Below are 16402 nucleotides of genomic sequence, written 5' to 3' on the forward strand. Positions count from 1 at the left end.
TCCTTAATTTAAATCTCAAAACCTCATTTGAAATTGAATTCGTACATTATGTTAGTTATTCTTTATCAAGCGTATTGATTGCAATTATATTATGATTACAATTTTTGCAAGAAGAGTTGTAAGCGTTACATTGGCCTAAATTCTCACAGGAAATCTTCAACCTCAACTTAAAAACTCAAAAACCTAGATTTAGAAACTTGTTCCTCATCTATGTGAGCTATTCTTTAAACAATTGTATTGCACTGCAATTCTATTGCATTAAAATTTTTCAAAAAAAATTGTAGTGTATAGTAGCTAAATTCTCATAACAAACTTCAACCAGAACCATTTGGAAGAACATAAGACCATTATACATGTGGTCATAAGCATATTAAACTTTCTTTATTAAGACTATTTTAAATTTATTTTATATAATAATAAAATAATAGTTTTATAAAGTTTATTGTAGTTTTAATATTTGTATTTGTAATTAAAAATACATTAATATTAATAATAGGATAAAATATATATTTTTATTATTAAACTAAAATTTATAAAATCTGTATAAAATTTGAAAAATACAACATTCACTCATATTTAGATATTAAACTTTCTTTTATTGAGACTATTTTAAATTTATTTTATTAGTAATATAAATAATAGTTTTATAAACTTTATTTTAAGTTTAATGTAGTTTTAATATTTGTATTTGTAATTAAAAATACATTAATATTAATAATAATATAAAATATATTTTTTAATATTAAATTAAATTTTATAAAATCTGTATAAAGTTTGAAAAATACAACATTCACTAATATTTACATATTCAATTAAAAAATTTAACTGATGCTAATTGTGAATGTTGTGCGATAATTAAATTAAAAACATAATATAACATTAAGTATTCAAAAGTTCAAGCCATATAATAAATGAATGAATGTGGTCTTGACAAAACTGTTGTTGAACATTATAATGTATTACCATCGTTGATACAACGAATATTGAGATTCAATGTGATTTTGGAAGCTCATATAGTGGCTTTAAACCGTCCCCCCATCAGTCTCAATTCTTAAATACCTAATTTGTCTATTATAAATCATGGATTTAACCATGGTTTATACAAGGAATATTGAGATCCCATGTATTTTGGAAGCTCATATGGTGACTTTAACCGTCCCATCACTCTCAATTCCCAAATACCTAATTTGTCTATTATAAATCAAAATGTACGTGAAATCCTTAGAAATACATCACATAATTTTAGACAACAAGGGTAGAGTTATTATAACAACATAAATGAAGATAAAATACAATGCCTTAGACATTCTATGTTATACAACATGTCTTTCTAGTGCGCCTTAGAAAAGGCAATATAGATCCTTCTAAATCCTAGCTAGGGAATTTGCCATCTACAATTTTTGGTCAACAATATTGTATGTTTTCAGGAATCTCTCCAAGCTCACCAAGCTATCTTAGATGCATCAAAGGTTACACTAAAATCTATAATCACACCAACAATCTCACAATTGAAATCACATTTTCTAATGAGAGGTCACAAGTTCAACTCTCTCAATGCCCTTGGGGTCAAGATCCATGGTTGACCTGACAGGAAGTGATCCCTTCAGGTGGATCTTCATGTTACCAATATTCTATGGATGTAGTGGTCATGGATCTCTGGATTCCATGGATGACATAGAGAAAAAAGCACTTAAGTGATATCAAACCCAACAAATTATAATTCAAATAATATCGAGGGTGGAACCCGTTGATTTTGTTGTGAAACTAAATGCAAACAACTTAATTGTTAGTATTTTGACATACAATAACTACAAGCCATTAAATATCACACAAATAGGTATTTGTTTCCTATTAGAGGAAGCAACTTGACTAAGAAAAAAGAGACCCAAGTCTACTCATAAATGATGGAAAAATGGTAGAAAAAATTAAAGGAAAACATCCTTTCTTAGGAATGAGGAATCACTTTCAGAAGTGCAAAAATATATGCAGAGGAGAGAAGAAAGTGTTGGAATAAGAGGAAGATAAGAAGGATAAGATGAAGGCTTCAAGGCCTAGCATGGTAAAAAAAAGGGGAATTCCTACTTTTTTGCTGCAAAAATTGCTACGATGTTAAGAGGTTATTTGATATAGATATAATATACCTATATGACAATAATTTTGGTTTTCATAAAAAAAGTAAATTTATAAATGAACTCCCTTATCAACACTTCTACAGAATAGTGAAAGTGAATGTGGGAGAAGAGAGTAAATATTTATAGCTTCTCAAGAAAGTGAAGGTCATAGATTAGCACATCCAAGTCTTCCTAAATCAATGGTGATATGAATGTCTTCACTAAGTTTTATTTGGAATTTTCTTTTACAAATCATGCCATGTTTGTTAGAAGTGTGATGTATGGCTTGTCGGGCTTGTAAACTCACTCCCATGAACTTGGGATGTCTAGTTTGTCACACTTGTGACAACATTATGTTCTTTTATAAATAATATGTCCTACTCATTTTTAATTGGAATGTAGAATTCAATGAACTTGTGACCACAGTTTGACGAACGTCGAATGTTCAAATCGTCACATTTATGATAACATGATGCTGGTTTTTTAAAGAGAAAAAATATACCCTATTTGTTGGAATTACGATGTAGTATTTTTTGAACTTGTGACGATAGCCCATCGAACTTGGGAATTCTTTCGTATTGTTGCACTTGTGCACATAATTTGAAGACGTTGGGACGTTTTTTCATTATGGTTATGGCAACAAAAACTTCTTACGACTAATTCATCACAAGTTTGATGATAAGTGTATGAAATGTCCATCACATCTACGACGAAAAGTCAATGATTATGTCATTATACTAGTGATGGGATTTGGGTCAAAAGTGAGAAAACACTATGATGTGTAAACACGTCAAATGTATGACGAAAATATGTGGTTACCGATAGTAAAATGAAATTGTTTCGATGAATATTCCATTTATTAGGTGTCAGAAGTCTGATGGTGTGTCATCAAAAGATTGTCTAAACAATATTGGAAAGTATACTTATTTTTAGAAATGAGGGGGTGGAAGTAGATTCATTAGTTGGAAGAGGGTATTGGCAATATCAATGTCATACCCTAGTTCATTATGTTCGAATGCATGTACCAATATTCCCTCCATGGCATGGGTATTAGATACAAAATCATCCATACCAATATCTATAGAGTTGCCTTCATCCATAACATGTGAAGAACTTATGTTATTATGGACGTTATGAATTGGTGACTCTGAATGTAGTGGGAATTAAATAAGTGGTTGATTCAACCATGCTTGGTATGTTTCCCCTATGATATTTTCTCATTTAATAACATTTTCTTGATTTGAAATCATATTAGCATGTAATAGTACATGGTATTTAAGTTTCTCTTCATTAGAATCGTAATTGTTAAAATATTGAACATTACATCAATATTATTAGTAAGACAATACATTTATTATGTTTAAATATTACACCAAACATTTACTAGAAGCATGGAATTTCTTAATCATTTTTCTTGCCCCAAGGGGAAATCTAAAGGTACACCCAATGAAAGGAATTTTTTATGAGCAAGTGGTCTACACAAGTTATAGTTTATTGAAAAATCATCACAAGTGGACAAACTTTGTATTGCATGCACAAATACAAATCAAAAAGAATTCTTCATCAATGAAGTGTTCCTCAAAGTAATAATTTGCACGAAAAAATGAGGACTTATACCTATTTATGAATCCTTTTATTTGTCCCATGAATTCATGGATGACAATCAATATATAATAGGTTTTTGTTGTTAAAGTTTCTATAAACATAACCATCCATCCAGATACTATAGAGGAAAATGTTATGATTGTATTTACTAGTATTCAAGTAATTAGAGTGACAATATAGAGGACCGCAAAATGGCATACATGTTTCTTTATTGTTTTCGTGGAATAGATATATGTGAAAGGGTGAGGAAACCAAAATTTGCAACACCTATTTTAGACATGGAAATCATATGAATATTACCATAAAATGAGTTTCGGTTTCAATATTGGGCATTGGCATGGAAGATGGTAAAGAACCATATAAAGAACGCTACCTTCTAACAATTGAATTGACTTTCGTGTGTACCTAGATATTTCTGCTCTCAACTCATACAATTTTTTCAATTGTAATGCCCCATATTAATAAATCAATAAATAATATTACTAATAATATTAATAATAAGTTAGAATATTAATATATAAATAAATGATGATGATAATAATAATAAATAAATAAAATAACAAATAATGAAGAAAGATAATAATAGTAAATAAATAAAATAATAAATAACAATGTGAAATCTCTAATAGATAAATAAAAATAAGCTATAAAAATAGTAAGAATAAGTTAACAGGAAGTAAACATTAATAAATTAAGAAAAAAAATTGAATTAAGAAAGCTTAGGACAAAGAAAATTAGAAGTTGGCATCATGTCACAAAAATTCCCATCCAATACCCATTCTATTTAATGGATGAGAGGTAGAATATATTCATTCATTATGTCTAGAGGAGAATGTTGAAAGAAAAAATATAAACTAGCTATAACAGTTGATTGAGGGCTCTCAGGTGGCCAACTGTATAAAGATTCTATGCGGTTGAGCCTACAATTGGATGGAGAGGCATCTCCAAAATGTTGTTGCGGCCAACGAGATCCAAGTAGAAAAATAACTTCAAAATATATAGTAAGAGATATCTTCACTTTAAAAATAAGTCTTTACTTCTCATGTTTTTGTAACTTATATGCTAATCAGTTGAATATTTCTATTTTAATTATTAATAACATGGATTGATCCAAATAGTTTTTATGTTTTGATTTCCGATGATTGCATATGGTATCAAAGCTTGATTCAAAAACTTAGAACCTAAGAGATCTTCACATTAACTTTTTTTGTTATTAGTTTTATTTTAATAAGATTAATTTCCTTGATAAATTAATTTGATCAATTGTTATCTCCTAAAAGAAAGCAATATAAAATGAATCATGAAAAGAGGAAAAGAAGAAGAATATTTAATATTAATGATTTAACTAAAATCACATGAATAAATTATATAGTCACCATTAATTTCCCTCGTCACAAATAAAATTCATACCCAATTACAAGAATTTTAATTTTACATCACTATAAATAACCTATATTTTTTTACAATAATGATCAATGTGAAATCAGAGATCAAATAATTTTTATTTTAAATCTTAAAAATAAAACAAATTAAATGACCTGGAATAGCTTTCCTATTATATTTTAGAAAAAACAAAAAAAAACCAAAGAAACCTATAGAACATACATTGTGTTTGTGTTTGAAAGATAAAATACAAACCCTAAGTCAACCAATTTTTTTTTTTCTCATAACAAATGGAGTAAAGAAATTTAAATCAAAATTTTAATGGGATGATCTTAATTAAAAAACAATTAGTTCTTCCATAAGTTTATGATCGACCAAAAAATAATGTAAGCCTAAAGCCTAAAACAATGGCTCAATACCAATGATGGTAGCTCAAGACTTTCATTAAGCACTAGAGACGTTAATGTTTTTGTCTCTTAGTGGTCTACATGCTATAAAAGAGGTAGATTGGAATGTTATTTATGATGTGTGGAAATAAATGAAAAATAGAAAGCCTTTTCCATTGGACAAATAGATTTATATTTTCAATGATGTAATTCCAAATACTTCTGAATATCATTGAATGAATAAAAGAAACATATGATTAGATTTTTTGGAATTTGAGAAAAATGTTTTCTTATTTACTATGTTTTATTGAGATTTCATTGTGATTTTAATGTAGATAGCCTTTAAATTGTTAAGATTTTAAAAATTTAGGACACTATTTCATTTTGACATTCTTTGAGGGGTTTATTTAATATACAGTTGTCAATAGAAGTATAATTTTTTTAATAACCTTTAATATTTATTGGTTTATATGAATATATATTATTCCATTTGAAATTAAGACCATCCCTTCAAATTTAAATACTACTCAATAGAGAGCCCCTGCCAAATCAAAATGGAAAAAGAAATTGAAGAAAAGTCAAAATGTTATTGAAATATAATATTAAATAATGACAAGATAGAAGGAAATTTTGATCATTTTAAACAACTAAAAAGGACCCATCATTCTAGAAAGGCTCCATGGACCTGACATCAAATTTTGTCAGTTTTTGTAATATATTGTTAATGTATTTTGTAATTGTTCTCCTCATAACAAAATTAGTACGCTACTAGTGTTTCAGATGAAGCTCATATCGTGATCATGGTAAAATGGAATTGTAATGTATCCATGTAAAATGAAAACTATAATGTATCTATAACTTAATATGAATAGCAAGATATAAGATATTTTTTCTTCTGAAAAACGAATATAGAGAACCACTAAGAATTAATTTTTGGGACATATAATTCAAAATATACAAATTGATAGAGCAATCGAAAATATGTTTTCCTATAAAATTGGGTAACCTTAGGAAAAAATACATATTGCAGTGCTCCTTTTATATCAATTGAAATGGGCCATGAATCATGATGTAAATGATGTGGCATTATTGGATTAATAAACTTATAAGAAATGAAAATGGAGGATTTAATTTTTCCTTGCCTTGAAATGGATATACCTTGGTTTTTTCCTCCATTTTCTTTCTTGTTTGGAGTGTGGATTTTATCTCAAGTTGTGGCACATGGTGGGAGGCATTAATCTAATAAAAGTTTAGCCACACATGATAAATCTTCATCTCTAGTTCATTCAAGCTTCATAGGCAATCAAGTCTCCCATTATATGATGTATCACTCTATGTCATTAGTATTTATAAGTGTCATGTGTTTATTATTGGTAAAGTAATCAATAGTAATAAGATTTTGGATTTTATATATGGCAATAAAATTTATGTCATTAAATAAATGAGAATATTTAGTGTTTAAGAAAAAGTGTAGATTATTGTTTAAATTACATATAATTTTAGAGACATTTTAAGTTATTAAAAAAAAAATTATGACAAATCTTTATGTAAAAAGTAAAATAAATTTATATTTATTTTATTTTAAGTGAACAAATATTTTGATATAAGTATGAGTAAGTTTAATACTATTCATTAAGTATTTATTTTAGTAGTAAGTTTTGGAATGTATTGATGGAAATTTTAAAATATTAGTGTTATGAATGATAAATAGTTAAAAGCAATGGATGTAATCTAATTATAATACATAATTTTGTAATGATTCTTGTTCATGAAATTAATATTATGGTATTAATATTAAAATTACAAATAATATATTAATAAGTATATTGGAAGTTAAATTTGATATAGAGGTATATATTTTAAAATTATGATAGTTATCTAATAAATTTAAAGTGTATGATTTAATTGCGTATGTGAGAGAGATAAAAAATGATTTTTATAATTTGAAAATTAGTTGGGAATGTCATTTTGTGAGATATATTCAATTTATATTTTACTATGATTCGTGATTTTTTTGGCATAATAATGTTTTGAATTTATTTATCGATAGTATGATCTCATAGTTCATAACAGTGAGTAACTTTTCATAATTTTGGAAACTAGGGTTGATTGAAGGATAATTTCTTATTAGCAAATTTATATGTTACTATGGCTTAATTTATGTTTCATATACTAGAAAAGAAAGATAATAGATGAGGGATCTTCTTTTGAGTATGGAATAGCCTCTTGTTGGTCATGAAATTGGAAATAAACAAGAAAATGCATATCAGAATTAGCACTTAAGCAATGCACTTCAACATTCCATGGTGGTATTATGGTTTAGGGAAAGTGTTGCATTGGATGTAAAACTTGATATTTTATTTTATTTTGTATTTATTACTATAAATTTTAAATGTAAGGATAATGATGTTGTATTCTTATAATGCCATGTCGATTATTTTCCATGATATTATGATGTTATATCTCTCTCTCTCTCTCTCTCTCTCTCTCTCTCTCTCTACCCCTGTCCCTCTCTCTCCTCTCTCTCTTGCTCCTACTCCCCTCTCCCTCTCCTAGTATCCCAATTTCTTCCCCCTCCCTCCCTCTCTCTCCACTCTTTCTTTCCTCTTTTCTCTCCTCTCCCTCTCCCTCCCTCTCTCTCCTGTCCTCCCTTCATCCTCTCTCCCATTCTCTCCATTTCCCTCTCCCTCTCCCTCTCCTAGGCCCCCTTTCCCGACATAGCCCGATCCTCCTCTTGCACTCTCTCCCACTTTCCATCTCCCTCGCCTGCCTCTCTCTCTCTCTCTCTCTTTGTCTATCTCGCTCTCATTATCTCTCTCTTATTACCTATATCCATCTCTCTCTCTCTCTCTCTCTCTCTCTCTCTCTCTCACCCCTCCTCTCCCTATCTCTTCTCTCCTGCCCCCTCAGCCACTTCCTCCTTCCCTCCCTCCCTCTCTTTCTCCCTCTCCTTCCCTCCATATCTCTCTCCCACCTCCCCCTCTTGCTCCTCTCTCCCTCTCCCTCTCTCCTCTCATTATCTCTCCCTCCCTCACTCTCCCTCTCCTACCCCTTCTCTCTCCCGCTATCTCACTCTTCTTCTCCCTCTCCCTCTCCCCCTCCCCCTCTCTCGCCCTCCTCATCTCCCTCCCTTTCCAATTCTCTTCCCTTCGCCCCCCCCCCCTCTCCAGTGCTCTCTCTCGCTATCTCTACCCCTCCCCCCTCTCTCTCCCTTCCTCTTTCTTACTCTCTCCTCCTCCTCCATCCATCCCCTCTCCATTTCCCCCCTCTCTTAGCCCACATATCTCTCTCTTTACCCCTCTTCATCCCCCTCTCCCTCACCCTCTATCTCTCCCTATCCTTCCTATCCTCCTCCCTCTCTCTCTCTCTCTCCCCCTTCCCCTCTCCCGCTCTCATACCCTCCCACTCTCACTACTCCTCCTACTCTCCAACTATCTCCCCCATTTTTCTATCTCTCTACTCCTCCTCTCCCCCTCTACCTCTCCCCTCTCTCTCTATCCCTCTCTCTCTCTCTATCTCTCCCTCTCCTCCTCTCTATCTCTCTCTACCTCTCCCTCTCTGCCTCCCCCTCTCCCTCTCTCTGCCCCTCTCACTCTCACTCCCTTCTCCCTCTTTTCCTCTCTATCCCCCATTATCTCTCTCCCTCTCTCTCTTTCACCTCATCTATCCCACCTTTCCCCTATCTCTCTCTTCCCCCTCCCTGCACCTCTTTCTCTCCCTATCTCTCCCCCTCACCCTCTCCCTCCCTCTCACTCCCTTCTCTCTCACCTTCCTCTCTCCCTCTCTCCTCCTCCCCCCTCCCTCTCTTTCCCTTCATCTCCCTTCCTCTCCTTCTCCCTCTCCCCTCCCCCTCTCCCCTCTCTCACCATATCCCCTTCCCCAACTCCAGGGCACTCCCGCTCGCCATATCTCTCCGCCCATCCCTTCTCACCCCACTCCCCCTCTCTCCCACACACTCTTTATCACTTTATCTCTCCTGTTCTCCATGCCCCCTCCCCTAACTCTCCCTCCCTCTCCCTCTCTTTCTCCCTCTTTGCCCTCCCCCTTTCCCGCTCTCTTCCCCTCCCCAATGCCCTCACCCTCTCCCTCTCCCACTCTCTCTACCCTAATCTCTCTCTCTCCCCCATCTCTCTCTCTAACCTTATGATCTCTCTCTCACTCTCTCTCCCTCCCCATCTTTGTCCCCCCAACTCCCTCTCTCGTCCCACTTCCCCCCTCTCTTCTTTCTTTGTCTCCCTTCCTCCCTCCCTCTCTCTCTCTCACTGTCTCCCTATCGCTACGTCTCTCCCTCCCCCTCCTACTCTCTCTCTCTCTCTCTCTCTCTCTCTCTCTCTCTCTCTCTCTCTCTCACCCCCACCACCCTCCTGCCCTCTCTTCCTCTCCCTCTCCCCTCCCCTTCTCATGCTCACTCTTCATCTCCCTCCCTTTCCTCCTCTCTCTCTCTCTCACTCTCCCTCCTTCTCCCTCTCCCTCTGTGCCCCTCTTTCTCTCTGTCCCCCTCTACTCATCTCCTGCTCTCTTTCCCTCACCCTTCATCTCTCCCGCTTTCTCTCTCACTCCCCCTCTCCCTCCCTCTCTCTCTCTCTCTTTCTCTCCCTATCTTTGTCTCTCTCTTCCTCTCCCTTGCCCCTCTCTCAGGCTCTCCCTCTCCTTCTCCCCCTCTCTCCCCCCACCTATCTCTCTCTCTTCCCCATATCCCCCGGTCCCTCACTGTCCACTTCCCATTCGCCCCCCCCCCCCCCCCCCCCCCGCCATTCTCCCCCATATATCTTTCTCACTCCCTCCCTCTCTCACCCCCTCTACATCTTCCTCTCTTCTTTCTCCCTCTCTCCCTTTCCCTCTCACTCCCTCCTTCTCTCTCTCCCTCTGCCACAGTCTCTCTCTCCCTGTCTGCCCCTCTCTCTCTCCTCCCTCCCTCCTCTGTCCCAATATCTCTGCCCCCCCCTTCTCCTTCTCCCTCTCCCCCTATCCCTCTCCCTCTCCCCTTCCCCCTCTCATAACCCCTCCTCCTCCCCCTCTGCCTCCATGTCCCTCTCTCTCTCCCTCTCCCAATATCTTCCCCATCCCCATCCTCCTATCCCAATCTCTCTCCCCCTCTCCCTCTCTTCCTCCTTGACTCTCTCCCTCTCCCCATTGCGTTATCCCGCTCTCTCCCACTCTCGCACTGTCTCCCCCTCTCCCTCTCTCCATCTCTCCCCCCACCTATCTCTCTCTCTCTTTCACTCTCCCTACCCCTCTACCCCACTCCCTCTCCCTATCCTACTCTCTCCCCCACATATATATCTCTCTCTCCCCCACTCCATCTCCCTATCCTCCTCTCTCTGAAACCTCTCTCTCTCTCTCTCTCTCTCTCTCTCTCTCTCTCTCTCTCTCTCTGTCCCTCTCCCTATCATCCTCCTCCCACCCCTCTCTCTCTCTCTCTCCTCTGTCCCTCTCCCTATCATCCTCCCTCCCACCCCTCTCTCTCTCTCTCTCCCCGCTTCCTCTCCCTATCCTCCTCTCTCCCACACCTCTCTCTCTCTCCTTCCACCCCCCCTCTACCTTCTCCCTCCCTCTCTCTCCCCCTCTCCCTCCTCCTCTCTTTATTATCTCTCTCCCTCTCTCTCCCTCTCTCTCCCTCTCTCTTCTCACTCCTCTCTCTCTCTCTCTCCTCTCTCTCAAACTATCTTCCTCCCTCTTCCTCTCCCTCTAGCCCTCACCCTCTCTTTGCCTCTCCTTCTCTCCATCCCCCTCAACTACTCTCTCGCTCTCTTTCTCCCTCTCCCTCTCCCACTGTCTTCCTCTCTCTCTCTCTCTCCCCCACCCTTCTCTTGCTCTATCCTCCTCTCCATCCCCCTCTTCCCCTCTCTCCCTCTCTCACTCCCCTCCCGCTCCTTCTCCCCCTCTCCCCTCACATCTATCTCTTTCTTTTCCCCTCTCCCTCCATCTCTCCCACTCTCCCTCTCCCCATCCTCCTCCCTCCCCCAACTCTCTCTTATCACCCTTCCCCATCCCTCTCTTCCCATCCCCTCTCTCTCCTCCCCTCCCTCTCTATCTTTGTCTCTTGCCATCCCCTTTTATCCATCTCTATCTCGCTCTCCCTCTCCCTCTCTCCCCCTCTCACTCCCTCTACCCCTCTATATCTCTCTCTCATACTCCCTCTCCATGCCTTTCCCTTGCCCTCTCTACCCCCCTCTCTCTCTTTCTCCGCCCCCTCTTCCACTCTCCCACCCTCATGGCTCTCTCTCTCTCTCTCTCCTGCCCCTCACTCTCATTATCTCTCTCACTCTCAATATCACCATCATATCATCAAACAAGCTAAAGCATGTCATTTAACAAACAAAAGCATAATCATCATTATCATAATCATATCATTTAACAAATACAATCCACATCATGTAGCAGAAAAAAACAACTTATAAATTAGAAATCAATTATAGGCATATTATCTAAGAAACACAATCATTATATCATCTAACAAACAATAAAACAAATAATACTAAAATATATACACATTAAACGTGCACAAAATTGTCAACATCATATTATCTTTCAATGCAATCATATTATCTAAGTAGCAAAAGAACAACCATCATATCACATAAATAAACAAAAATTGCTTTCATTTAAAAAAACACATAAAATACACCAACATATACATATCATTTTAAATAAAAAACAATGTCTATACATAAATATCAATGTCATGTCATCTAACAAATATATCATATTATAAAAAAATACAATTTATGGGTACATTTAAAAAAAAATTAAGCCTATTTTCACATTTAAATAAACAAACACATCCATTTCACATATCTTATAAAAATAAAAATAAAAATCTACTCATGAATAAATTCTTTTATATCATCCATTTTCCTAAAAATAAATAATTACATATAATAAAATAGTACAAAGATATCTTTTCACATTATAAATAATAAATTATAAATCAAAACATTCAATTTACAAAAATATTCCTATATAATTTCAAATCAATAAATAATTATACAAACATAAATATAACTAAACAATTCAAGTACAATAATTAAGTGAAAAACGCATTCACTAATAACGATATAGATATAAATGATATAAATCAAATACCATAGGATATAGAACAATAACTTTAAGTATATTATATTAGTTTTATTTGTTGTATATTTAATAATTTAATATAAATATTTATTAAATAAATTAAATATTTAAAATAAGAAAATCAAATATTAAAAAAAAAATTAAAAAATTGTTTATATAAAAATTTGAAATACTTAAATGTAAGAAAATAATTTAAAATAAGTAAATTGAGGTTGAAAGATAGATAAGTGGAATAAAAGGAGAATTCTACCATATTGATAAGTGGAGTAAAAAGAAAATTCTACCCTATGGATGACAATAGTGAGAAGCAACTACTTAACAAGTTGATGCAGATAGTCAAGATATGTGGAAGAGTCCAAAAGCTTCTAAAAGTGGTAGCAGGATTCATCAATTCAAAAGAAAACGCAATGTTGAAAGAGTTAAAAAACAACTTAAAATGTAAAATAAGGAATGATATAGATTTGAAGCTTCACAGAATTTCACACACTGACATTTAGACATTAGTTCATATTTTGTAAACTGTGACTTGGAAAAGCTATTAGATGTTATGAGGCTTTATGACAAAGAACTAACACCGTTTTCAAACAGAAGAGAGCAAAAAGATCAAAAAGCTTAGATATTATGAAAGCAAGGGCATCGAAAGGGTTAGATATTATGAGGTTTTGTTTTCCAGGTTTTATGACGAAGAACATTGCCATCAAACAGAACAGGCCAATAAAATCGAAAGTCTTTAGCACCAAGAACAGAGCACGAAGAAAAAAATAAACTAAAAATAAGAAGAATTAAACAGCAAAAGGAGATTAATGAAATGGAGCGAGCAATAACAAAACATTAAAATTTAAAAACATTAACATTTATGAAAACATAAATCATAAATATGAATATAAAATAAATAACTGTCATGGCGGTATCAAATATCATCCATGCATCCCTTCTGGCTGATCCTCTTGGTCAAAACCAAAGAATAAATCATAAATACGAATATAATATAAAATAAATACCTGTCATGGCTGTACGCTACTGCCGTCTCTGGCAGGCCTGGCTGAAGAATACAGTCCATACGCATGATTCTCAAGGCCAATTCTAGAAGCTGATCAGCTGTAACTCTTCTCTAGAATTAGGGAATTCCATTAAATTTTTCCGTTGTTGTTCCCCACCTGCCGCATGAATCATGTCAACTCTGGAATAAGCTGGCATCGTCGAGCCTGGACTATGTGGATTAAGAACACGCTCCGCTGCAGAGGTGTACTGAAGGAGATCCGCGTGGGCAGCCGCCAGTTCCTTCTGTAGCTGTTGCACCTATCTCTGCAGCGTGGAGATCGCTCCAACGCACCGATAAACGGGATCTTTCAAGCGAGCTTCGGCTTCATATGCCAGAGAATTCACCGCGTCCTCCCGTTGATGGGGCTCCAAATCGTTGGGTACTTTGGCCACGTTGCTTACTCCGAAGATCTTGTGAATATTGGCAAATTTTTGAGGTTTTTCCGGAGGAAAATACGACACAAATACACACTCTGAGTTTGAAGGCAGCGCACGGTGAGTTCGACGAATTCGAAGCCATCTCTGCCACTATATATAGAGATTTTCTTGATATAGAGATTTTTTTAATTCCCAACGGGGCACACTTAGCTGCAAGATCAAAATCGTCCGGGTAAGTACCCGAATTGGGTTGCTGAAATTCCACAGGCACAGCAATTGAGAAAATCTTGGTTTATTTGACTGTCACACACAAATCGACATACTCAAACAACAGACTTACTCACTCACTCACACGGAAACCAAACACACATCTAAGCACGCAGACTTGCCAATCTGAATATAGAAGATTGAAACCAACCACACATCTAAACACACAGACTTGCCAATCTGAATATAGATAGATGAGGAGAAAAATACTGGAAAATGATAAGAATTTCCCTCCTTCCTTCGACGAGTATATTCTCCGGGCTGCCGGGTATATGTAGTTCCCACGCCCTTTTGAAGGTTTTATCGACGCCGAGCATTATACGTTGCCGAGTGTTATAGGTTGGTTTCTGGTTATGTTCTAACACGCGCCCGTAAATACCGGCGTGTAATACGCTGACAAACGATGCTTTTGTCAGAGAATATAACGAACTTGAAATAAAACAAACGCAGCAGCCATTGTTCGAGTGGAATATGCCGCTTTATTGTCAGAGATCATAACAAATTACAGGTGCCCACTACTCCGCATAAATTCTTTTGTTGAGAAGATTGGGTATATTTCAAATTTAAAAATCGCGTCCGCACGGCTTTGAAAGGAGGCTAACTATAAACCAGTCCGCACGGCTTTGAAAGGAGGCTAAATAATGTTTCAAATCGCTTTTCATTATTTATGGCTCTCTCATGTGATGTTCACATAATGAGTTTGCTTCGGACTGTTTTTTAAACTCTTGTATGACATACTAACCGTACAAGCTTTTTAAATACAGTTGTGGACATTTTAGTTTGGAAATTATTTTTTTATTTTACAATTTTATCACATTTGTGAAAGTTAAAAGTAAAAATATAATAGTAGTTAGTTTTAATGGTTAAATTTAGAAAATATTAATTATAGTCTTGAAAGTTTAGAAAAGCAAAACGATAACGACTATATTTAGAAACAAGAAAATAATTTGCATTCTTGAATATTTCTGTCACATTTAAGCAAACTCCAATTGTTGAATTTAAAAAATATTACTTAAATTTATTAAATTTTTGAAATATTGTTGAATTTAAAAAATATTACTTAAATTTATTAAATACAAAAAGGTAACAGCTAAATTTAGAGAGAAGATCCCTAACTCCATTCTCCAATGTCATAGAAAAACAAAAACAGTTAAATTTAAAAATAAAAAATCTTACAAAAAAATTTAAAGAAACCTTACAAAGTTATTGGTGAAATTAAAAAAGAAAAATGTGAATTGCTTGCATGAAAATGCACAAAGTTAACGCATCAATTCAAAGGGTGAATCTATATATAAGCGGCCTAAACAGTGGACGCCCTCTAAAACTTTATCTACACAACATCTCGATGATGTCTTGAATAATGACAAGGAATTCGCAGAATTATGAACGAGCAATGAGGGTAATTATAATTATTGTTTTTTTTGCTATATAGTAAAATTTTCAAAATGGTAGGTTCCTTAACAACAAAATCCCATATAAGAATTAATAATACTATACTCTAAGAAATAAAAATCATATGGATTAATAGTATTTTTAATTAATAATAAAAAGACAATTAATTTATAGTTTTTTTCTAAATAATCTTAGATTCTAAAATTTTGAATGATACATTATACAAATAAATTATTTATCTCAAATTTATGGATAGCTTAATTTTTTCAATATTTTTAAGAGTGTTGCAAAACCTTAGCCCTAGTTACTAAATCTTTGAGCGCTTATTTTTGTCAGATCCATTAGTTGTATGATTACAACAAGGGAAATAATATGGAAGCATCCAATGAGCTTCCCAATAATATTTTATATATATATATATATATATCTTTGAATTCTCTAATTATAATAAATTCATTATTAGATATTCATATTTATTGCGCTATATATTAACATCCACTAATTGTTTAATACAATATGTGTCCCTTAACCAAAAGGCATTATGAATGCCAAAAAACTGAGATGTCCCATAACCCATATAACCCCTATTTTATAGTCACCACTAGTACTCTTAGAGAATTACAAACTCTGCCACAATTCCATCTCTAACTACTATTACCATTAAGAGAAAATGACATTGATTACTTTATAATCCTTAACATACAATCTCTAAAATTAGGTAAACCAAATCTTCCACAATGCCACCTCTAACAACTATTGCCA

The 16402-nt window shown here is 35.0% G+C and overlaps 1 pseudogene; it reads right to left on the reverse strand.

The window, feature by feature from the left end:
• Positions 1-13645: 13645 nt before the first annotated feature.
• LOC149203442 (protein LATERAL ORGAN BOUNDARIES pseudogene) lies at positions 13646-14123 on the reverse strand (annotated as a pseudogene).
• Positions 14124-16402: the final 2279 nt, after the last annotated feature.

Source organism: Pinus tabuliformis, chromosome 2_1 (genome assembly GCF_031772625.1).
Source record: "Pinus tabuliformis cultivar Carrire ecotype Pingquan chromosome 2_1, CPIR1, whole genome shotgun sequence".
Lineage (NCBI taxonomy): Eukaryota > Viridiplantae > Streptophyta > Pinopsida > Pinales > Pinaceae > Pinus > Pinus tabuliformis.